This window comes from Dendrobates tinctorius, unplaced genomic scaffold (assembly GCF_039654945.1).
Source record: "Dendrobates tinctorius isolate UK_male_01 unplaced genomic scaffold, ASM3965494v1 ptg000062l, whole genome shotgun sequence".
NCBI lineage: Eukaryota > Metazoa > Chordata > Amphibia > Anura > Dendrobatidae > Dendrobates > Dendrobates tinctorius.
Window position 1 is genome coordinate 17,009,361 of NW_027361730.1, and position 26,437 is coordinate 17,035,797.

A 26,437-nucleotide genomic window follows, 5' to 3' on the forward strand; every position below is an offset into this window, starting at 1 on the left:
ATGACCTCTTGTGAGTCGTTGCCTCAAAAGTGGATGGATCCACATGCGTCTCCTCCTCCGCGGATCCACTATCACAGGATATGGTTGCCCAAAGCGCCGTGACAAAAGCCAGGTAAAGAGAACCTGCTCAGTTGTATTGAATCGCAGACCCTCTGCCATGCTGCACAAAGAACACCTCGTGAAAGCAAGGTGACAAATGTACAGAATGTAGGCATCCACCTGTTTCTGAGTGTCTAAATAGGGTGCAGGCTAATGATTTAAATTGTTTGCAGGCCTAAAAACCGTTAAATGTCCATTTTGCAAGGCTGCGAGAAAATCTCGCCATACGGATTGCATACGGATGCCACACGGATTACATACGGATGCAGACATGCGCAAAATACGCGACCTCACCTTGCTTACGGATGACCTACGGAGCACTATTTAGTGGTCATTCATCCGTATTACGCAAGTAAACTACAGACCGTATTTTGCGCAGGTTAGTGTGACTCCGGCCTTACTCTCACTAAAAACATCAGAAAAATCGGCCAGATAATCAGGAATATCATGAGACTGAGGAGAGGTGGAGAAAGCAGGAGCGTCCCTAAGAACACACTGACAACCACAACTCACCACAGACCCAGATTTCCAATCCAAAACTGGATTATGAGTTTTCAACCAGGGAAAACCCAGAACAATAGTATCATGCAAATTATGCAGCACCAAAAATTTACAATTTTCTTGGTGGTCTGGAGCAACTCGCATTATCACCTGGGTCCAAAACTGAGGTTTATTCTCCGCCAAAGGCGTAGCATCAATACCCCTCAAAGGAATAGGTGTCCGCAGAGGCGTCATGGAAAAACCACAATGTTTAGCAAAGTCCAAATCCATCGGATTCAAAGCTGCTCCGGAATCCACAAAAGCCTTAGTGGAAAACGTGGATAAGGAGCAGATCAGAGTAATTGCCAAAAGGAACTTAGGTTGTACACTGCCCACAGCAAATGTGTGTGCAAAATGTTTCTCTCGTTTAGGGCAGACAGAAATAGTATGAGAGGCGTCTCCACAGAAAAAACACAGCTTATTACGCCTTCTAAACTCCTGACGTTGCGCCCTAGACAAAACCCCATCACATTGCATAGGTTCAGACGTTTGTTCAAAAGGTGAAAACCAAAAGCAAAACACAAAACAAATATCCTGGAATAAAAAAGTAAAAAAAATATTGCAAAAATTGCATGAAGGTAGTAATAATAGTAATAATAAGGGTATTTAGTTAACATAATTTTGATCAAAATAATGTAGAAGTCATCCCGCCACGTCACGGCAACCCTTGTGGGACAGTCCTAACTCTTGTATTTAAAACCTTTCCACTTGTCAAGTGACGTAAATGTGAACAAGGACAGAGGGACTGAACCACCAGTAATAGTATAGGCCAGACAGGATGGATTTTCCAACTCAGAAACAGGGCGGTCACACCCTTATATGCACAGAATGCACAATGAAACAAATGAGAAACTGGGTCTGAGCAGAAAAAGTAAATTAATGTGCATGCAAAATGTAATTGCATATGAACACATGACCTTTACACAGAGAAAACCAAAAGCAAAACACAAAACAAATATCCTGGAATAAAAAAGTAAAAAAAAATTGCAAAAATTGCATGAAGGTAGTAATAATAGTAAAAATAAGGGTATTTAGTTAACATAATTTTGATCAAAATAATGTAGAAGCCATCCCGCCACGTCACGTCTTTGTTCAAAAGGTGGCAGCGCCTCCCGTGTAGTTTTATGTTCACATAAACGCCGATCAACTTGAATGGCTAATGACATAGAATCATCCAGACCAGGGGGAACAGGAAATCCCACCATAACATCTTTTACGGTCTCTGATAAACCCTTCCGAAAGAGAGCTGCCAAAGCACTATCATTCCATGTAGTAAGGACCGCCCACTTTTGGAATTTTTGACAATATAACTGCAGAATCCTGACCCTGGTTTAATGCCAACAGGGTTCTCTCAGCTTGATCAACAGCATTAGGTTCATCATACAACAACCCCAAGGCTTGAAAAAATGCATCCACATTAGTCAGAATAGGATTTTCAGGTGTCAGAGAAAAAGCCCAATCCTGGGGATCTCGGGGGCAGCAAGGAGATGACAATCCTGCTTTTGAGTACCCTAGAATCTGCGGTAAGGCTGGTAATTCTGTTATGAATGAGTCACCGAGGAGGAAAACTAAACAAGCTAAGTCACAAAAAACCAGAGAGGTTGGTAACTATGCAGATTGCAGACCCCTGATCCTAACCACACAACTAGCAGCAGCCGTGGAGCGTTCCTATGATGAATCTAGATGCCTCGTCACAGCCAGAGGACTAAATAAGCCTAAAGCAAGAAAAGGGTAAAACTAACTGCACCAGAGCAGACCCCAAAGGAATAGACAGCCCCCACACATGTATTGATGGCAAAACAAGATGAAAACACAAACACAGGCAGGAAAATAGGCTGAGCAAACGATGGGGACCAAACTAACTAGAAAGGACAGGAAAGGAAAGACACTGTCTGCAATCTGCCCAAAAAAACCTACAAAAATAATGTCCAACACTTCTGATAACAAAATTAACCCTGAAATCACTAGACTTCTCCCACTATATCAGCACTCTGAAATATTCTGAGACAGAGCAAAAAAGAGGCCAATCTAATAAGGGACAAAAAGAAAATTGGCAAATACAGATAAATAAGAGTGGAAATTCAGCACAGCCCCAGCCGGGGCTGGCTGACCACACAAAAAACTGAATAGACCAACAAAATCAATTGTGAACATTAGCAGAAACACTTAGCTTGAGATGACTGGAACAGAGCTGAAAACCAAGACCTCAAAAGCCAGAAGGAAGCACCAGAATAGGACGTCGGCTGTCTTAAATCCAGTCTGAGATTCCAGAGATCCAATCGTTATCCTCATCATCAGGTGCAAGATCTCTACTAATTAAATCAACCTCACTACCTCCTGTTGTGACGCTCAGGGCAGATTACGTCCGAGAGTGGACCCTCTGGATCGTGGATCTGGAGCCCCTGGGCCGAGCGCTCCAGGTGATGACCGACCCCTGTACAAGGATCATTAGGGGCAAGACCACAGAGGACAGAACCGCGACAGCTGGTACCAAGAGGGGCGGCTCGTAGGACAAGCAAGGCAAGAGACAGGACCGGGAAAACGGACAGAGAACAGGTTCCCTACCCAAAGGGCAACTAAGAGGGAAGGAACCAGACAGCTATACACGTAGAGGCAGCAGGAGAAGGCACAGAAGGCGAGAGAGTGCAGATGAGAGCCCAGGGAGAAATATATATATATATACAGGCAGGTAAATGACAGGGAAACCAGAAGGGGAATGGACCAGGAGGAAGTATCGCAGGCGGCATGCCGGAGGAGCACGGGAAACAAGGTACTGATAGGAGAAATGGGGACAGACCAGGAGAGCGGCAAGAGCCCAAGAACAGGGAGACAACAGTAGAATACAGGCCAGAACAGTGCGGGAATTCCACACAATCACCAGGCGTCCTCCTCATAGGGAAGACGCCTGAAATACCTTAGTACCCAGAAGTATGCCCCAGGCCCTGCCCCTAGCGACGCCCACCGTTAGATGAAGAGGACGGGTGGATGCGCACCCGCGACCTAAGACCGGCACATGTGGTAGCAGCAGGAAGGAAGACAGGGCGGGGGCACGTGGACAGACGGAGGTGCGCAGGTGAGGGGAGGCTGCGGTGGGTGCCACCGACGATGGGACGGAGCCCTGTGTGTATGAGGTGTAAGGAGCAGAGCCCTGTGTGTACGAGGTGTATGGAGCTTAGCCCTATGTGTTCGAGATGTGCGGAGCCCTGTGTGTATGAGGTGTAGGGAGCGGAGCCCTGTGTGGACAAGGTGTAATGAGCGGAGCCCTGTGTGTATGAGGTGTATGGAGCTGAGCCCTGTGTGGATGAGGTGTACGGAGCAGAGCCCTGTGTGCACGAGGTGTATGTAGCGGAGCCCTGTGTGTATGAGGTGTACGGAGCAGAGCCCTGTGTGCACGAGGTGTATGGAACAGAGCCTTGTGTGTATGAGAAGTATGGAGCGGAGCCCTGTGTGTACAAGGTGTATGGAGCGGAGCCCTGTGTGTTTGAGGTGTGCGGTGCCCTGTATGTATGAGGTGTATGGAGCAGAGCTCTGCTGTTTACGAGGTGTGTGGAGCGAAGCCCTGTGTGTTCGAGGTGTGCGGAGCACTGTTTGTGTATGAGGTGTACGGAGTGGAGCCCTGTGTGTACACACTGCACAAGACCTGTGATGAGGTCACAGGAGGGGGAGGCCTCAGTGTGTGCAGGATGCTGCTGTGTGCTGGTTGTCATGGTACTGGATGAAGGTAAATTTATGTGTGGGGTCAGGAGGGGTTTACAGGGTGGATGGAGCAGAGCCCTGTGTTTTCGAGTTGTGCGGCTGGATCATGACAGATAAAAATCACAGCTAACATTTTTTTTTCCTTAAGCTGTGCTTAAGCTTGGTTTTTGCCCCCGGTGGCCATAAGGATTATTACACAGTGGTGTCTTTTGTTATAGTTTGCCCCCCCCGGTGGTGGTGAGCGTCATTGCACTCTGGTTTCTTTAGTTAAGTGCACATGATTATAACGCAGGTGTGATTGCTTTGGCTCTGCTATAAAAGAGTCTCAGGTGTTGCAATCAGTGTTGGTGATAGTGTTCATTTCAACCATCCTTGGTGGAGGAAGGAGCTAGAGAGAGTTCCTTGCAGCACTGTCAGAGCCCTGGTGTGGAAGGAGTCAGAGGGGATTTCCTTGCAGCTCTGACAGAGCTTGGTGGCAGCCATTCAAGAGGAAAGCTGCATTCTGGTGGTGGACTCTGTTGCCGGGAGCAAGAGCAACTGAGTAAAGCTAAGCGGTGTTTCCCTGTTTGTGTTTTTCCCTGGTGTGTATTAGTACAGCGGTGGGGCCAGTGCCTGCACCACCCAGCTCCCTAGCAAGGGATAGGTGTAGGGTGTGCTAGGGTGACAGGTTCCTGATCGGCGCCCGGTGCGGAACCGGCATAGGGAACGTTAGGAGTGTTAGGGACACTGGCTCAGGGGAGTGCAGAAGGTCTCCACGTCCCCGTTCCCTATCGCAGGGCCCACCATTGTAACTGTTTCCCCTTTCCCCGTGTCTTGTTGTTTTAGTTACCGGCCTGTGGGCCGTGTCACACAGGACAGTTTCACGTGCTGCGTCTTGTTGTTTCAGTTACCGGCCTGCGGGTCGCGTCACACAGGATGGGTCCACGTGACATTATCACCAACCACAACTTTTTTTTCTGCTGAGCCATGGACCCAATGCAACCCTTTGCCCAAATGCTGCAGACCCTTACTGATGAGATTAGGGGGCTGCTTGGAGGGTTGGTGCGGCAGCTGCGGCTGTTGGTTGGCTTTGGGGGCTTGGTTCAGGAACAGGCTCAGCCAGAACCCAAGATATCCCTCCCTGACAGATTTTCTGGAGGGAGAGATCAATTCTTGGTATTCCAGCAAGCCTCTAAATTATATTTCAGGCTGCGCCCTCGTTCATTAGGGAGTGAAGAGCAACGGGTGGGAATCATTATGTCCCTTCTTAAAGGGGATCCCCTATCCTGGGCCTTCTCCCTACTGGACGATTCACCATCATTAGAGTCCGTGGACGAGTTTTTTGTGGCTTTGGCGCTAGTGTATGGGGATCCTGATGGCGTTGCCCTGGCGGAATCCCGACTCCGTAGGTGCAAACAGGGAGCCCGGTTTGCTGAGGAGTACTGCTCAGAGTTTAGGAGGTGGGCCACTAACACTCAGTGGAATGACCCTGCGCATAGGAGTCAATTTGTGCAGAGTCTGTCTCCAAAGTTGCAGGATACACTGTTGCAGTACGCCGCCCCCAGGTCGCTGGAGGCCGCCATGTCCCTTGCCATCCAGGTGGATAGACGCCTTAGGGAGAGACATGCACAAATTGTGCCCCCTGTTGTCCTCGATAGGGAGAAGGACCCACCAGTACGGACGGAGGAACCCAGACAGCCTGGTGTAGTTGGTTCAAATAATGGGGTGTCTGCGGCTCGTCGTGGCTGGAGGGTATGCTTTTCCTGTGGGAAGCCGGGCCATTTCATGAGAGCCTGCCCAGTTCATGCCAAGTCTACAGATGAACCTATGCAAGTAGGAGGAGCTAATTTGTGTTCAGGCCTGCCTACGGTTCAGGGAGTGGTGTCGGCATGTTTTTTCTGTGGGCAGACTGGTCATGTCCTGAAGGCTTGCCCAATGCGCTCCAAATTATCTGTGCCATCTGAGAAGCCGCATTCCCCTGGTCGCTTGGAGGGAGGTGACCAGGGAGTATACATTTCCTCCATTTTGCCCTCCCAAGGTACCATGTCAGCAGAGGTCTTGGCTGGCAGCGTACCGGAGGTAATAGATTGGCGGGCGAAGGAAGTGGTCAGCTGGGGCAGTCGTGTGAGGGCTGCTGCCTAAGGACTACTGTCTCTGCCGTCTCTCTTCAATGGACCCCTTCCTCTCCGGTGAGAGCAGCAGATGTGCTGCAGGAGAGTAGGGGCAAGCCTCAACCCTCGCCATTGGCCAACCCTGGGAGGCGCAGACCTCGTGGTGGAAGGGGTTGGAGGGTGGTGTACCCCTTGGTGAAGTGTGGGGGTGTGAGTGTGGGGACACAGGGGGATGCCTCTGTTGTCAATCCCAGAAAGAGTTCACCAAATGGTGACAAACGAATGAGTGGCAATAAACGTTCAGGTCCGGACCTGTGTGTGAATGAGCATGTATGGGTGGCCACCAAAAAACATCCTGTGGAAGTGTGTTGTGGAGTCTTACCAGCTCATACCAAACATACACATGCACTACTCGTTCCCCAGGTCAGCACTTCGGAGATGTGTGGTGCCTCCAGAACATACGTTGCCAATACCAGAGGGCTCGTTTGTCATCAACCTGACGTGAAGGTAGTTGCTGGGGTGAACTCTGGGTCTGGGCGTCCCCGCTGTAGGTAGTTCCTGATGAGGAGCGGTTTTGAGGTTCCGGAGGCCCCTCATTAAGGGGAGGGTACTGTCATGATCCAGGCTGGATCATGACAGATAAAAAGCACAGCTAACCTTTTTTCCTTAAGCTGTGCTTAAGTTTGGTTTTTGCCCCCGGTGGCCATTAGGATTATTACACAGTGGTGTCTTTTGTTCTAGTTTGCCCCAGTGGTGGTGAGCGTCATTGCTCTCTGATTTCTTTAGTTAAGCGCACATGATTATAACGCAGGTGTGATTGCTTTGGCTCTGCTATAAAAGAATCTCAGGTGTTGCAATCAGTGTTGGTGATAGTGTTCATTTCAACCATCCTTGGTGGAGGAAGGAGCTAGAGAGGGTTCCTTGCAGCACTGTCAGAGCCCTGGTGTGGAAGGAGCTAGAGGGGATTTCCTTGCAGTTCTGACAGAGCTTGGTGGCAGCCATTCAGGAGGAAAGCTGCATTCTGGTGTTGGACTCTGTTGCCGGGAGCAAGAGTAATAGAGTACAGCTTATGCAGTGTTTCCCTGTTTGTGTTTTTCCCTGGTGTGTATTAGTACAGCGGTGGGGCCAGTGCCAGCACCACCCAGCTCCCTAGCAAGGGATAGGTGTAGGGTGTGCTAGGGTGACAGGTTCCTGATCGGTGCCCGGTGCGGAACTGGCATAGGGAACGTTAGGAGTGTTAGGGACACTGGCTCAGGGGAGTGCAGCAGGTCTCCACGTCCCCGTTCCCTATCGCAGGGCCCACCGTTGTAACTGTTTCCCCTTTCCCCGTGTCTTGTTGTTTTAGTTACCGGCCTGTGGGCCGTGTCACACAGGACAGTTTCACGTGCCGTGTCTTGCTGTTTCAGTTACCGGCCTGCGGGTCGCGTCACACAGGACGGGTCCACGTGACATTAGCCCTGTGTGTTCGAGGTTTGCGGAGCCCTGTGTGTATGAGGTGTAGGGAGCGGAGCCCTGTGTGTATGAGGTGTATGAAGTGGAGCCCTGTGTGGACGAGGTGTGCGGAGCCCTGTGTGGACGAGGTGTAAGGAGCGGAGCCCTGTGTGTATGAGGTGTATGGAGCTGAGCCCTGTGTGTTTGAGGTGTGTGGAGCCCTGTGTGTATGAGGTGTACGGAGCAGAGCCCTGTGTGTATAAGGTGTATGGAGCAGAGCCCTGTGTGTACGAGGTGTGTGGAGCCCTGTGTGTATGAGGTGTACGGAGCGGAGCCCTGTGTGTGCGAGGTTTATGGAGCAAAGCAGTGTGTGTGTACGAGGTGTACGGAGCCCTGTGTGTATGAGGTGTATGGAGCGGAGCCCTGTGTGTTCAAGGTGTGCGGAGCCCTGTGTGTGCGAGGTGTATGGAGCGGAACCCTGTGTGTACAAGGTCTATGGAGCGGAGCCCTGTGTGTGCAAGGTGTATGGAGCAGAGCCCTGTGTGTTTGAGGTGTGCGGTGCCCTGTGTGTATGAGGTGTACGGAGCAGAGCCCTGCTGTTTTACAAGGTGTGTGGAGCGAAGCCCTGTGTGTTCGAGGTGTGCGGAGCCCTATGTGTGTATGAGGTGTATGGAGCGGAGCCCTGTGTGTGCAGAGCCCTGTGTGTACAAGGTGCATGGAGCCCTGTGTGTATGAGGTGTATGGAGCGGAGCCCTGTGTGTACGAGGTGTACGGAGCGGAACCCTGGGTGTACGAGGTGTACAGAGCGGAGCCCTGGGTGTACGAGGTGTACGGAGCGGAGCCCTGGGTGTACGAGGTGTACGGAGCGGAGCCCTGTGTGTACGACATGTACGAAGTGGAGCCGCGTGTGTACAAGGTGTGCGGAGCCGCACGTGTACGGGGTGTATTAAATTTGAAAGGAATGCGGACCCCCAACTCAATTTTTTTTATTTGCGGCCCATTTACTCTGCCAAGTTTGAGACCCCTGCTATAGAGGCTGCCTATGGGGGTGCATTATATTAGGGGCTGCATTATGTTATAGAGGCTGCCTATGGGGGTGCATTATATTAAGGGCTGCATTATGCTATAGAGACTGCTTATTGGAGTGCATTATATTAGGGGCTGCATTATACTATATACAGTCATGGCCAAAAGTATTGACACCCCTGCAATTCTGTCAGATAATACTCAGTTTCTTCCTGAAAATGATTGCAAACACAAATTCTTTGGTATTATTATCTTCATTTAATTTGTCTTAAATGAAAAAACACAAAAAGAATTGTCCTAAAGCCAAATTGGATATAATTCCACACCAAACATAAAAAAGAAGGTGGACAAAAGTATTGGCACTGTTCGAAAAATCATGTGATACTTCTCTAATTTGTGTAATTGACAGTACCTGTAACTTACCTGTGGCAGCTAACAGGTGTTGGCAACAATTAAATCACACTTGCAGCCAGTTGACATGGATTAAAGTTGACTCAACTTCTGTCCTGTGTCCTTGTGTGTACCACATTGAGCATGGAGAAAAGAAAGAAGACCAAAGAACTGTCTGAGGACTGGAGAAACCAAATTGTGAGGAAGCATGAGCAATCTCAAGGCTACAAGTCCATCTCCAAAGACCAGAATGTTCATGTGTCTACCGTGCGCAGTGTCATCAAGAATTTAAAGCCCATGGCACTGTGGCTAACCTCCCTAGATGTGGACGGAAAAGAAAAATTGACAAGAGATTTCAATGCAAGATTGTGCGGATGTTGGATAAAGAACCTCCACTAACATCCAAACAAGTTCAAGCTGCCCTGCAGTCCGAGGGTACAACAGTGTCAACCCGTACTATCCGTTGGTGTCTGAATGAAAAGGGACTGTATGGTAGGAGACCCAGGAAGATCCCACTTCTTACCCCGAGACATAAAAACGCCAGGCTGGAGTTTGCCAAAACTTACCTGAAAAAGCCTAAAACATTTTGGAAGAATGTTCTCTGGTCAGATGAGACAAAAGTAGAGCTTTTTGGGCAAAGGCATCAACATAGAGTTTACAGGAGAAAAAAAGAGGCATTCAAAGAAAAGAACACGGTCCCTACAGTCAAACATGGTGGAGGTTCCCTGATGTTTTGGGGTTGCTTTGCTGCCTCTGACACTGGACTGCTTGACCGTGTGCATGGCATTATGAAATCTGAAGACTACCAACAAATTTTGCAGCTTAATGTAGGACCCAGTGTGAGAAAGCTGGGTCTCCCTCAGAAGTCATGGGTCTTCCAGCAGGACAATGACCCAAAACACACTTCAAAAAGCACTAGAAAATGGTTTGAGAGAAAGCACTGGAGACTTCTAAGGTGTCCAGCAATGAGTCCAGACCTGAATCCCATAGAACACCTGTGGAGAGATGTAAAAATGGCAGTTTGGAGAAGGCACCCTTCAAATATCAGGGACCTGGAGCAGTTTGCCAAAGAAGAATGGTCTAAAATTCCAGCAGAGCATTGTAAGAAACTCATTGATGGTTACCGGAAGCGGTTGGTCGCAGTTATTTTGGCTAAAGGTTGTGCAACCAAGTATTAGGCTTAGGGTGCCAATACTTTTGTCTGGCCCATTTTGGGAGTTTTGTGTGAAATGATCAATGTTTTGCTTTTTGCTTCATTCTCTTTTGTGTTTTTTCATTTAAGACAAATTAAATGAAGATAATAATACCAAAGAATTTGTGTTTGCAATCATTTTCAGGAAGAAACTGAGTATTATCTGACAGAATTGCAGGGGTGTGAATACTTTTGGCCATGACTGTAGGCTGCCTATGGGGGTGCATTATATTAGGGGCTGCATTATGCAATAGAGGCTGCCTATGGGGGTGCATTATATTAGATGATGCATTATACTATAGAGGCTGCCTAAGGGTGTGCATTATATTAGGGGTTGCACATAATGCGATACAAGCTGCTTGTGGGGGTTCATTACATTAGGGACTGCATTATACTATAGGGTCTGCCTACGAAGGGTACATTATACTATATGGAGACCTATGGGGAGTGTATTATACTATATTGAGGACTATCTGGTGTATTATGCTATTTGGAGGCTATCTAGGGGGCCATCATACAGTGTGGAGATTACAGTGATGGGGCCATCAAACAATGTGGAGATTACAGTGACGGGGCCATCATACAGTGTTGGAGCCATTAAATATTTTGGGGATATTAAGGGGTCAGTATACATACAGTGAGGGGGCATTATACTGTGTATAAGAGAGCAACATATTGTGTATAGGTGAGCTGTACAGGGGGGAGACTTGGGAGATTATTAAATGTAAAGTGGGCACTGATTGTTATAGGGGAACTCAGGCTATTATGACTGTCAAAGGGGCACACAGGGCATTATTACTTTTTAGGGGACAAAATGTGGGCACTGTTTCCTAGGGCACTTGCACAGGGCACTACTATATTCTAGAGGGTTGCTTTAAAATTTAGAGGGCACAGAGAACCACACCAGCAGGTGCAGTAATAGGGACACATACAGCAGTTGCAGCTCAGCATTGGGGTACCAGCAGGATGTCAAGTTTGTGCAGGTTCGGAGTAGTCCCATTGGTGACAGTGCTGAAAGTGTGAGAAGTGAAATGTGTCTTTGCTGTAATCTCTGTAGCCAAGACCTGGCTGGAAGAAGTTGTCATGTCGGTCTGGGCCAGATGGAAAGATGTGAAAAGTGAACGACTCCATCAGAAAGAACGTCAGTGGTAAGTCATTATGTGTAACTGTACTGATCTCTTTTATGTTCTGTAGGATTGGTATCTACTGCTGACCATATGGTGGTAATTGTTAGCATCACGCTTGAGTCGCTTACAGGCTTGGCACACATTTATTCTGCGCTCTGCGCTGAGCGCTTGCATCAGGGTTTTCATGTAAATCTCTGCAATAAATGATTAATTCGGAACCTTTGACAAGATTTGACAATGAAGCAGATCAAGTCACTGTGGACGCCATCTGACCTGTTATCCGGCGGTGTCCGTCTTTTTAGGATTGCATAAAAGTGCTGTCGGCTACAGTTTTGTGCACTTCTGAAAAGAAGGACACCACTGAACAGAGGTCAGACGGAGTCCAGAGTAACTGCTGCCTTATTATAGTGAACGGATACCTCGGGGGTTTCATCTGAATCACGTCACTCGGAAATTTAGATGGAAACACCAAAGTAAGTGGTCAACGTAGAGCGCCAGATAACTGTGATCCAAAACATTATGTAAAATGTTCCCAATAAAAGCTTCAACTCAATCCAAAAAAGTCCCTACTCAGGTCTGTCATCTATTAATGGAAATAACGTAAATATACTGTACGTTACTGGTAATGCAAAGGCTCTGGAAAACAAAATGGCTCCCCACCCGCCAAAAGAAATTCAGCAAATTCTCTGCTCTCAAATCCAAATACCCCCCTCGCAGTGTGCCTAAACGACATATTGTGTCCACGTCTGGCATTTCTGAAGTGATGAGAGCCCATTTAACTTACTGGTGCGTGCCTCCAGAAGCACAGGCTGGGCTTAACGTACTGATGACTACAGCATACTTAGTGGTCACTACAATGGCAGTTTGCAATTTTCACTCAGCAACATTCATTGCTGCTTGTTTCTGGAAAATATCCATTGAGTCAAAACCATCACTACACCTGTAAATAAGTTCCCCAAGGAGTATAGTTTCCAAAATGGAGTCACTTGAGTGGGGATTCTGCTCTTCTAGCAATGAGGGGCTCTGTATATTGTGTCTGCAAACTGTTCTAGGAAAATCTGTGCTCCAGGAGGCAAATAGCGCTCCATTCCTCCCGAGTCCCTCCGTAAGGCTAAGTACTAAGTAGTACTACTATACAGCCACATATGGAGTATTGCCACATTCAGTATAAATTGTGGGACAAATTTTGGTGCCATTTTTACCCACTTCTTGTGTGAAAATGTAAAATCTGGGGCTAAAACTAAATTTTGGTGGTAAAAATATAGTTATTTTTTTCTTGACTGCCCAATGGTATAAAATTATGTAACACACCCATGGTGTTAATATGATCACTGCACCCCTAGATGAATTCTTTGAGAAGTGTAGTGTGTAAAATGGGGTCACTTATGAAGGGTGTTCTGCTGTTCTGGCACCTCATGGGCTCTCCCAGTGGGCCATCGCACCTGTAAACCATAACAGTAAAATCTGGTGCTCCTTGCCTTCTGAGCTTTACACTGTGCCTGAAAAATATTTTTTGATTACATATAGGATAATGGCGCAGTGAGGAAAAAATGGACATCAGTTTGTTGTAAAAATAAAATCTTATTAGTCCTTGCAAAAATTAAAAATTTGGGGCTAAAACAACATTTTAGTGGTAAAAATGTAATTTATTCTTTCTTCATCGCTTAGTGGTATCAAATTATGTGAGCCACATGTGGTGTCAATATGATCACTGCACCAATAGATAAATTCATTAGGGAGTGTAAAATGAGTTCACATTTAGGAGGTTTCTGTTGTGCTGGCACCTCAGGGGCTCTGCTAATGTGACATGGCACCCTCAAACCATTCCAGCAAAATCTGAACTCCAATACGTCGCCTCTACCCTTCCGAGCTTTGCAGCTTTGCACTGTGCATCAAAAGTAGTATTCCCCCACATATGGGGTATCGGTGTACTCAGGAGAAATTGCACAACAAACTGAATGGTGCAATTTCTCCCATTACCATTATGAAAATGCAAAATTTGGGGCCAAATATTTTTATTTTCACAGCTCAATGTTATAAACTTCTATGAAGCACCTGGGGTTCAAGGTACTCACAACATTTAAAATTTCATTCCTTTAGGGGTCTAGTTTCCAAAATGGGGTCATTTGTGGGGGGTTCCACTATTTAAGCACATCAGGGGCTCTCCAAATGGGACATGACGTCCGTTAATGATTCCAGGAAATTTTACTTTCAAAAAGTCAAATGACGCTCCTTCCCTTCTGAGTCTTGCCGTGCCCCCAAACAGTAGTTTTCTCCCTCATATGACATATCGGCATACTCAGGAGAAATTGCACTCCAAATTGTATGGTGCAATTTCTCCTGTTACCCTTATGAAAATGCAAAATTTAGGGCTAAAATATCAGTTTTGTGAAGAAAATATGATTTTATTGTATTTACTTTTATTATTTTCACAGGTCATTGTTATAAACTTCTGTGAAGCACCTGGGGGTTCAAGGTGCTCACCACACATCAAAATAGATTCCTTGAGGGGTCTAGTTTCCAAAATGGGGTTGTCAGAGACACCGCACTACACTTGCTCATAGAGCCAGTGCGCGTGTCCTGAGTACAGAAGCAGTGCTAAAAGTTACCTGTGGAGCAGGGCAGCAGAGGTGACCAGGCGTGCTTCAAGCTAATAGTGTCAGGGTCCAGTCAGCGCTGGAAAGTAAAGAGGCACAGGACCTGCGGACACTGAAAATGAGCAAGCTGGCACAGGACCTATGGTCATGTGACTGCAAGGGGGCGGGGCTTAGCGTCCTGCTTTCAGATATGACAGGACACCATACAACAACTCAGTGTCAGGCAAAACGGAGGTCACAACAGTACGGGCAAATGAGGTACAGGAGGGACAAACAGACGGGTAGTCAGACAAAGCCAAAGGTCATACACAAGAGGGCGATGTGGTACCAAGGGGACAAGCAGAGAGAAGTCGGGTCACAAGCAGAGAGTCATACACAAGAGGTAGCGCAGTACAAGAGGGTCAGGCAGAACTTGTAACAGGGACAGAACCAGATCATAACCAAGCAGGCAACAGGTTATCAGGCACAAGGCACACGTATACAAGAGGTCACTTAACTCAGCCGAGGGCAGGAGTATAACTGACACCGGACCCAGGTTCAGTGAGCACTAAATAGCCTCCTTCTGCCAGAGAGAGGCAGCACAATTAACCCATAGTCTAACCAGGACGGGTCAAAGCGAAATCCCGTCCTGGATCATGACAGTACCCTCCTCTCAATGGGGGGCCACCGGACCCCCAGGTCTCTCAGGGTACTTGGCGTGAAAGGCTCGGATCAACCGATCCGCATGAACTGATCGAGCAGGAACCCACGAGCGCTCCTCAGGACCGTAGCCCTTCCAATGTATCAGATACTGAAGGGCACGACGGACCAACCTGGAGTCGACAATTCGTTCCACCTCGTACTCAGCCTGCCAGTCTACGAAAACCGGTGGCGGGGAAGATGATGATCCCTCCCCACCGGACCTCACAGGTTTCAAAAGGGCCTTATGGAAAACATTAGGGATCCGTAGAGATGGCGGGAGACTCAACCAAAAAGCCACCGGGTTAACTGCTTCAGTAATTTCATAGGGACCTATAAACTTGGGTACAAGCTTCGCAGAGGGGACCTTGAGCCTTATATTTTTGGTGGATAACCATACCTTATCCCCGACCTGAAACACTGGACCCACGGATCATTTTTTGTCCGCAAAAAATTTTAATTTGTCCTGGGCCTTCGTAATGTTATTCTGGACCTCCAGCCATACCTCCCCCAACCGCTGGATCGTCTCATCCACCCCAGGACACCCAGAATTCAAACAGGAAAATTCCCCAAAATGAGGATGAAACCCATAATTGCAAAAAAATGGAGATGTACCCGTAGACTGGTTAATATGGTTGTTATATGCAAACTCAGCCAATGGTAACACAGAACACCAATCATCCTGTCGGGCTGAGGTCAAACAACGCAGAATTTGCTCCAGAGACTGATTGGTCCGCTCAGTCTGCCCATTAGTCTCTGGATGGTAGGCGGATGAAAAGGACAGACCAATACCCAACCTCCTACAAAAAGCTCTCCAAAATCTGGACACAAATTGCATTCCCCTATCAGACACCACATTCAAGGGTACCCCATGCAACCGTACCACATGCTCCACAAACAATCTGGACAATGTTTCCGCTTTAGGTAGAGCTGCCAAAGGTACAAAATGTGCCTGCTTAATAAACCTGTTCACTACAACCCAGACCACGGTATTACCCTTGGAGGGGGGAAGGTTGGTGATGAAATCCATGGACAGATGAGTCCATGGTCTCTCAGGAATTGGCAGTGGTACCAATTCCCCGGCCGGCCGGTTATGGGGAGTTTTCGCACGGGCACAAACCTCACACGCAGACACATACTCCTCAACATTAGATGCTAAAGAAGACCACCAGAATATTCTAGCAATGGCCTTCCGGGTGGCTGAGATCCCTGGATGTCCAGCCAGAAGTGAGTCATGGAACTCCTGGAGGACCTTGAGAAGAAACTGAGCTGGCACAAAAAGTTTATCCCCCGGCTTAGCTGAAGGTGCAAGAGACTGGGCTTCTCGAATCTCCCGCTCCAACACATTAGAAACATCTGCCACCACCACCCCAGGCTGAAGAATGGAGGATGGAGGTTCTGGGGGGGACACCGGATCTAGACTGCGTGACAACGCATCCGCTCTGATATTCTTGGATCCTGGCCAAAAAGTGATCGAGAAGTTGAATCGAGAAAAAAAAGTGACCATCTAGCCTGTCTGGGAGTCATCCTTTTAGCTGACTCAATGTAAGCTAGGTTTTTGTGGTCCGTGATTACCTTTATAGGATGGACAGCCCCCTCCAAAAAATGCCTCCATTCTTCAAAGGCCAATTTTACGGCCAGAAGTTCCCGATTCCCCACATCATAGTTTCTCTCCGCAGGGGTCTTAAATTGGTCAAAGTGGCGGGTCCCTGGGACAATACCGCCCCCACCCCCACCTCTGAGGCGTCTACCTCAACAATAAATGGTTCAGACGGGTCCGGTTGAATAAGAACCAGGGCAGACATGAAACATTTTTTCAAAAACTGAAATGCCGCTACCGCTGCGGTTGACCAATTCTTGATATCGGCCCCCTTTTGAGTCATGTCTGTGAGGGGTTTAACCACCTGTGAGAACCCCCTTATAAATTTACGATAATAATTAGCGAACCCTAGGAAACGCTGCAGAGCCTTCAAATCACAAGGTTGAACCCACTCGACAATGGCCTGCACCTTATTAGGATCCATGCGATACCCTTCAGCAGACACGATGAACCCCAGAAAGGACAGTTCCTGAACAAAAAATAAACATTTTTCAAGTTTAGCAAAAAGACAGTTCTCCCTGAGCCTTTGGAGAACTGCCCGAACATGACCAATGTGAGCCTGTTTATCAGGAGAGTAGATTAACATGTCATCCAAATACACCACCATAAAACGTCCAATCAAATCAGAGAACACATGATTTATGAAATTTTGGAAGACCGCTGGAGCATTGGTGAGACCGAAAGGCATGACCAAATTTTCAAACAACCCTTCAGTAGTGAGAAAAGCGGTTTTCCACTCATCTCCGTCCCGGACTCGGATAAGGTTATACGCTCCCCGTAGATCTAATTTCGAAAACCACTTAGCTCCGGACAACTGATTGTATAAATCAGGAATAAGTGGAAGGGGATACGTATTCCTCACAGTTATTTTATTTAACTCACGGAAATCGAGGCATGGGCGCAAACCACCGTCTTTTTTCTTTACAAAAAAGAACCCCGCTGCCACAGGAGAAACAGAAAGACGAATATGTCCCTTATGGAGACTCTCGGAAATATATTCCTTCATCGCAGCCCGTTCCGGACCCGAGAGATTATACAAGCGGGCTTTGGGCAATTTAGCACCTGGAACCAGGTCAATGGCACAATCAAATGGGCGGTGTGGTGGTAAAACCTCAGCCTCTTTTTCGGAGAAAAAGTCCGTATAATCTATCAGGCACTCCGTAATACCCTCTAGACCCACGGACGACACAGACACAGAAACAAGACATTTCTCAGAGCAATAGGGACCCCATTTAACAATACCCTGAGATTCCCAATTAATCACAGGATTATGCAGATGTAACCAGGGGAACCCCAACACCAGTCCCGCAGGCAGGTTGTTCATTACAAAACATGAAATACGTTCCTGGTGCAAGGAACTCACTTTAAGGAGAAACTCTTCAGTACGAAACATAATGTCATTCTTAACCAGTGGTGTTTTGTCAATAGCAACAATGTGAATCGGAGTCTCCAACCTAACTGTCCCTAACTTACACCTGGCCACCAAGTCAGAGTCAATAAAGTTCAATGATGAACCGCAATCCACGAAGGCAGAAGTGGATGTGGAGACACTCCCACAACAAAGTTCCACTTGAAACAACATTTTAGAGAAGGCAGAAAAGGGTACCTGAGAGCCTGGGTGACCTCCACGATAATCACCCGGGCTCAGTCGTTTGTTGGTTAGTGGCCGGGAGGGGCAATCCTTTTTCCAATGCCCAGATTCACCATTGTGAAAACAGCATTTTCTCACGCGCCGTTGTCTCCTTTCTTCCTCCTTAAGGTCGATGGTTCCCATCTCCGTGATTTTAAAAGTAGAACTGGCTCCCCTTCCTTGGGAGAATAATGATGTCTCGGTTTGTATCACTCCCCTTGCCCGTAACCTGCGATCCATCCAGGCGGCCTGTGTCATAGCCTCCTCCAGGGAATCAGGTGGGGGGTGGAGAGCCAAGGTGTCTTTCAGATGCTCAGACAGGCCTCTACGGAACAACCCCCGGAGGGCGTCGTCGTTTCAGCAGACCTCAGCAGCCCAGCGTCTGAACTCTGAGCAAAACCACTCGGCTGAGTGCTTCCCCTGACACACACTCATCACCATGTCCTCAGCCATACGCATCCGATCAGGCTCATCATAAATATGCCCCAGGGCATCAAAAAATGCATCCACGGTCATACGCTCAGGGGCTGTGGTAGGGGGAGAAAGCCCAAGCTTGGGGGGCTCCCCTTAACAGGGACATAATGACCCCCACTCTCTGACTTTCATCCCCAGAAGAGTTTGGTCGCAAGGAAAAAAAAAGCTTACAGCCCTCCTTGAAAACTCTGAATTCATTTTTATCTCCAGAAAAGGTATCGGGTAATTTAACCGGAGATTCCGGGGAAATTAATATAACATCCTGAGCCCCCAATGAAAGAACTCCCTGCACAGTGTCAGCGATCAGCTGCTGAGACTGAGCCAGGACTTGTTGTTCTCCAAGGAGTTTCAGAGACATCTGAGTCAGGTGCTTAACCTGTTCAGAAAGAGTGTGCATAGGATCCATCACACACACAGGTGAATGGGAGCAGAGAAAAAAAAATGGTATGGTCAGTTATAATGTCAGAGACACCGCACTACACTTGCTCATAGAACCAGTGCGCGTGTCCTGAGTACAGAAGCAGTGCTAAAAGTTACCTGTGGAGCAGGGCAGCAGAGGTGACCAGGCGTGCTTCAAGCTAATAGTGTCAGGTGTTATGAGTTCATTTTCCCCTTCACCATTCAGGTCTGATGAACTCCCTCTTCTGGTGAAGGAAGGTAGTGAGGCTGATTACCAAGCACCTGAGCTGGGAGAGGATGACTGGGCGACGGGGATCTCGGACTGGATATAAGGCAGCCGACGCCCTTCTGCCTCGCTGGTGATTTCTCTGTGGAATTCTAGGAGACCAGTCTGATTCCTGCTCCTCAAAAGCTAAGTTTTCTGCTTTGCCTTTTTGCAGTTGTGTTTTGGTTTTAGTTTGCCTTGCTTTTCTGGATTCTGCCATTCCCTGCTGGGGTGTCTGGTGATTCTGTTATGAATGAGTCACCGTAGGAGGCAAAAACAGAAATGCTAGCTAAGTCCAGAAAACCAGAGAAGTTGGCAGCTATCGGATTGCAGACCCCTGAACCTATCAACAACAACTAGCAGTAGCCGTGGTGGGTTCCTACGATGCCCTAGACCCCTCGATCACAGCTGGAGAACTGCCTAGCCTAAAGACAGAAAGGGAAATCTAAACTGCCCCAGAACAGACCCCAAAGCAATAGGCAGCCCCCAACATATAATGACAGTGAAGCAAGAAGAAGAAACACTAACACAGAAAGAAAGATAGACTGAGCAAATGATGGGGCCCAAGCTAACTAGATAGGACAGGATAGGAAGGCTGCTGTCTGCAATCCGCGAAAAACCCTATCAAAATAAGAGCCAACAGACTGACAGGGAAAAAGGCCCTGAAGACGCTAGGCTTCAAAAAGACTATGTCAGTACTCAGGTATTTTCTGACAACAGAGCAAACCGACAAAAAGGAATTCAGCTCACCCCAGCAGGGAATGGCAGAATCCAGAAAAGCAAGGCAAACTAAAACCAAACCACAAATGCAAGAAGGCAAAGCAGAAAACTTAGCTTTTGAGGAGCAGGAATCAGACTGGTCTCCTAGAATTCCACAGAGAAATCACCAGCGAGGCAGAAGGGCGTCGGCTGCCTTATATCCAGTCCGAGATCCCCGTCGCCCAGTCATCCTCTCTCAGCTCAGGTGCTTGGTAATCAGACTCACTACCTTTCTTCACCAGAAGAGGGAGTTCATCAGACCTGAATGGTGAAGGGGAAAATGAACTCATAACAGTCAGGGTCCAGTCAACGCTGGAAAGTAAAGAGGCACAGGACCTGCGGACACTGAAAATGAGCAAGCTGGCACAGGACTTATGGTCATGTGACTGCAAGGGGGCGGGGCTTAGCGTCCTGCTTTCAGATATGACAGGACACCATACAACAACTCAGAGTCAGGCAAAACGGAGGTCACAACAGTACGGGCAAATGAGGTACAGGAGGGACAAACAGACGGGTAGTCAGACAAAGCCAAAGGTCATACACAAGAGGGCGACGTGGTACCAAGGGGACAAGCAGAGAGAAGTCGGGTCACAAGCAGAGAGTCATACACGAGAGGTAGCGCAGTACAAGAGGGTCAGGCAGAACTCGTAACAGGGACAGAACCAGATCACAACCAAGCAGGCAACAGGTTATCAGGCACAAGGCACACGTATACAAGAGGTCACTTAACTCAGCCGAGGGCAGGAGTATAACCGACACCGGACCCAGGTTCAGTGAGCACTAAATAGCCTCCTTCTGCCAGAGAGAGGCAGCACAATTAACCCATAGTCTAACCAGGATGGGTCAAAGCAAAATCCCGTCCTGGATCATGACAGGGTCACTTGTGGAGGTTTTCCACTGTTTAGGCACATCAGGGGCTCACCATAAGGGACATGATATCTGCTAATGATTCCCTGAAATTTTACATTTAAAAAGTCAAATGACGCTCCTTCCCTTCTGAGCCATGTGCCCAAACAGTAGTTTTCTCAATCATATTGGGTATCAGCATACTCAGGAGAAATTGCGCTTCATATTGTATGGTGCAATTTCTCCTGTTACCGTTATGAAAATGCAATATTTTGTTGTAAAAACATTTGTGGGGAAAATTTGATCTTTTTGTTTTTACGGCTCAATTTTAAAAACTTCTATGAAGCACCTGAGGGTTCTATGTGCTCACCACACATCTAGATCAGTTTCTTTAGGGGCCTAGTTTCCAAAATGGGGTCACTTGTAGAGGATTTTCATTGTTTAGACACATCAGGTGCTCTCCAAATGAGACATGGCATCCGCCAATTGTTTCGGCAAATTTTGCATTAAAAAGTCAAATGGCGCGCCTTCCCTTCCGAGCTCTGCTGTGCGCCCAAACAGTGGTTTTCTCCCTCATATGGGATATCGGCATGCTCAAGAGAAATTACACAACAAATTTTGGGGGGTCTATTTTTTCCTGTTACCCTTGTCAAAATAACAAAAATTGAATCTGAAGTAATATTTTTGTGAAAAAAAGTTGAATGTAAATTTTTTTCAAAAAATTCCTATGAAGCACCTAAAGGGTTAATAAACTTCTTGATTGTGATTTCGAGCACCTTGAAGGGTGAATTTTTAAGAATGTTGTCACTTTTGTGTATCTTCTATCATATAGACCCCTCAAAGTGACTTCAAATGTGAGGTCGTCCCTAAAAAACTGGTTTTGTAAATTTTGCTGGAAAAATGAAAAATCGCTGGTCAACCTTTAACCCTTATAACTTCGTAACAAAATGTGCTGATGTAAAGTAGACATGTGAGAAGTGTTATTTATTAACTATTTTGTGTGATATATCTCTGGGATTTGAGGGCATGAAAATTCAAAGTTGGAAAATTTTGAAATCTTCCAAATTTCCGCCAACTTTTCATTTTTTTTTGCCAATAAACGCAATACATACCGAATAAATTTTACCGCTATCATGAAGAACAATATGTCACAAGAAAAGAACCTTAGAATCACCGGGATCTGTTGAAGCTTTCCAGAGTTATTACCTTATAAATTGACAGTGGTCTGAATTGTACAAATTGGCCAGTATTTAAGATGCCAACCACCCTCGGAGGAAAAGGGGTTAATAAAAGCCTGTTCCACATTTAACCTCTTTTTAATATAACATAAATTGAAAGCAGGAAGGAGAAGGAGCTGGTAAATGAGATAGGTCGATGAAATGCTGTTTTCAATTTTCACATTTAACATATACTTGGTATTCATGCTGTCGGTTATCTATATAGATATCTAAAAGGCATGCTTCTTCATTTGCGTATCACCTAATTTGTTTTCACATTAGTAGATCGGCAATGCTGCTGCTTTGCCAAGAAATGTTTGGCGAGGGTACAGCATAATTGTAATATGCAATAAAATGTTTATTATCCCTATGGCATTTTCTGATTGACCTTTTCTATATCACATATTTGCATGAATCAAAGCAGCTTCACATATTTATGATCATGCATTTTTAACAGTCCAAATACCTATTATTTTACAGTAAATCTTCTGACACAGCTTGGAGCATTAACAAGAAAGCAGAGCGCGATTCCAATTCTGAAAAGCCTTTTTTGCCATAACTGGACTAACTTTTCATTGGCATTGGAAGGAAGGGCTGCTATGGTTATTATCTTTCCTTGAAATTAACTATGAATAGAGCTGATTTACGGTAATCAATTATGCAATTTCAGTATAATTTTCTAATCAATGAAGTTTGTGAATTCAAATAATTCTTGATTTGTTTAAGACAAATAGCCTAAATTGGTAATCGCATGTTACAAATAACATAAAACAGAGAAAAAAGATCATATTACCTTGGATACTATGTGGCAGGCTTTCCCATAATTCCATGCAGCAGGCAACACAACCTATGGCGCAGTCAATTATGAGAGACTATAGGTGTGAGGTCACTGATGACTTATAGCCACTATAAAAGCCCAAGCAGGCGATGCTGTTGCCATTTAGTGGTGAATATGGATAGGAGAGAGGACTTCAGAAATCAGTCAGAGAGACATTGTACAACTTATAAAACTTAGAGAGAGAAGGAAAGATATACATGTCACTGACATTGAGAGGGCTGCTATTACCGAATTAATTCACAATCACGCTGTGTCTATCTAATCAGTCTGTCTGTTCTGTTTCCAAGAAGAGTAAAACATTAGCACAGCACATCACCCGTTTTTTGCATCTGGCAAGTGTCTGCAAATACTGCACCCAATATTTCCTTTTTATTTCCTGCATCAGCCTAGCAGATTTACCACTGCTAAAATATAACTCCATAGGATCACAACTACACAAGATGATGTAGCTGCAGAAGCTGCGATCCGGCTGTAGAGACATTTGGAGTCCCCATAGATCCCTTGTTAATTTTGTAAGTTTGCCCACTGACAAAGACATTGTTAGTAACGGCGGAACGCACTAAATAAAAATATATAATAAAGTGCATTCACCGCTCGGGGTCCACCGTGCAGTAGATGTTACACCGCTGTTAGGTAATGACAGACAAGCAATATGGCGGTATAATGCGCACGGGTTAGACTTCACCCAAAGTGCGCAAAGCGGGCTCTGTTCACACACAGAGGCGCCGCAACATAAACATAAAAAAACACTGAGCCTGTTAGTATCACAGGCCTCAGGTAAATGCACACACGGTATCAGGTCAAAGGAGCAGGACCTAAGACAGAGGAGCTGCGTCCGTCTAAACCTACCATGTGTGCGGCATCGCTACTGCGTGCGCCAAGAAGGGCTGCAACTGCAGCGCGGCGCAGGACACTGCCGCAGGACGACACAGCTACAAAGCAGGCGCAATGTCGGACGCTAGCGCAGAGGTGCAGTGTGCACAGTGGCTTAAGGCTTGCCACTGACTGGCGCTGACTGCTCAACTAATTCCCTATCCACATGCGTAATATCAGAGGGAAGGGGTTTCTTAATAAGTCAGTCACCAGAATCATACATCCGTCACCATTCACACATAGCAAGTATCGTCTATACTAGTGCATGGCAGAACGGCCATGCACGCTTTTTATAGCCGTGCGGGACCTTCCAGATCTCCGAGATGGACCAATGAGATCTGGAGCAGGACCTGGGCACATGACTCCCGATCTCCAATGGAAGATCGTCTCATGAGCATGCCCAGTATGAGCACAGAGGAACTTAGTCTCTGGAGCGGTCTGCTGCAAAGTAATCTTCTCTGCAGTAGATAGACAGCTGGAGACTGCAGAATGTGAGGCTCTGGATTCCTGCAGAGCAGACGCAGAAACCTGACGCCTAACAGACATGAACAGTCTAAAATTTAAGGGTAGGTTAATTTTAACATTGAGAGATAGAATATCAAAAACAAAATCTAGAAAATCACAATGTATAAATTATATAAATTTATTTGCATTTTGCAGTGAGAAATAAGTATTTGACCCCTCTGGCAAACAAACATAATACTTGGTAGCCAAGCTCTTGTTGGCAAGCACAGCACTCAGGCGTTTTTTGTAGTTGATGATGAGGTTTGCGCACATGTCAGGAGGAATTGTGGTCCACTCCTTTGCATATCATCTCTAAATCATTAAGATTTTAAGGCTGTTGCTTGGCAACTCGGAGCTTCATCTCACTCCATAAGCTTTCTATGAGACTAAAGGGAATCTGTCACCCCATTTTTCGAGTATCAGCTGACCCAATGTTTTGGGTCATTGTTTTGCTGGAAGATCCAGCCACGACCCAATTTTAATGTGCTGGCAGAGGGAAGGAGGTTGTCACTCAGGTTTTTACAGTACATGGCTCCATCGATTCTCACATTGGTGCGGTGAAGTAGTCCTGTGACCTTAGCAGAGAAACATCCCCAAAACATAATGTTTCTACCTCCATGCTTGACAGTGGGGACAGTGTTCTTTGGGTCATAGGCAGCATTTCTCTTCCTCCAAACACGGTGAGTTGAGTTAATGCCAAAGAGCTCAATTTCTGTCTCATCTTAACACAGCACGTTCTCCCAATCTCTCACAGAATCATCCAGGTGTCCATTTGCAAATATCAGATGGGCCAGCATATGTGCCTTCTTGAGCAGGGGGACCTTGCGGGCACTGCAGGATTTTAAACCTTAACGGTGTAATGTGTTACCAATGGTTTTCTTGGTGACTGTGGTCTCAGCAGCCTTGAGATCATTAACAAGTTCCCACATGTAATTTAAGGTTGATCTCTCACCTTCCTCATGATCAAGGATACTCCATGAGGTGAGATTTTGCATGGTGCCCCAGATCAATGTCTATTGACAGTTATTTTGTATTTCTTCTATTTTCTTACTGTTACACCAACAGTTATCTCCTTTTCACCCAGCATCTTACTTATGGTTTTGTAGCTCATTTCAGCTTTGTGCAGGTCTATGATCTTGTCCCTGACATCCTTATAAAGCTCTTTGGTCTTGCCCATGTTGTAGAGGTTACAGTCTGACTGATTAATTGATTCTGTGGACAGGAGTCTTTTATAAAGGGCCTTTTACACATAATGATATCGCTAAAGCATCACCGATTTTGTGATGCAGCAGCGATTTCACTAGCGATATCGCTACATGTGACACTCACCTCCGACCGGCCCCCCTGCTGGTTATCGGTGATCGCGCGAGAACGTCCTGGGCCGTTTTCTCGTCGTTGGCTTCCTGCTGGCGCCGACAAGCGACGCATGGGTGCGGGCGGAAGAAGTCATCATCGCCGCGTCTGACAGATAAGTATCGACCGCCGACCGCTGCTGCGTCGCTGGTGAGATCTGCCTGTTTGGCAGCTCACTAGCCACAATTTAGCGATGCACCAGCGATCCAGACTGGGTCATATCTTGGTCGGGATCGCTGGTACATTGCTATATGTAATGGGGCCTTTAAGGTGACTGTGTAAGACAGCTTTCTTTAATGCAGGTAATGAGTTGATTAGGAGCGTCTCACTGGTATGTAGGAGCCAGAACTCTTAATGGTTGGTAGGGGATCAAATACTTATTTCTCACTGCAAAATGAAAATAAATTTATATAATTTATACAATGTGATTTCCTGGATTTAATTATTGATATTCTATCTCTCAATGTTAAAATTAATCTACCCTTAACCCCTTTTCGACATCGGGTGTAATAGTACCCCTGATGTCGGACTCCCTCCTTTTGATGTGGGCTCCGGCCATGAGCCCACAACTTTCCCGGGACATGTCAGCTGTTTTGAACAGCTGACATGTGCCAGCAATAGCCGCGGGTGGAATTGCGATCCATCCACGGCTATTAACCCGTTAGTCCGGTAGCTCTGGCTGATGCGATGATGTGGGATATTAATGGTAGTAGTCCAGTGGCTCTGGCTGATGAGATGATGTGGGATATTATAGTGAATGTGGCTACGCTGAGTGGGCGGGGCTCTACACTCAGCTTTATATATATATATAAA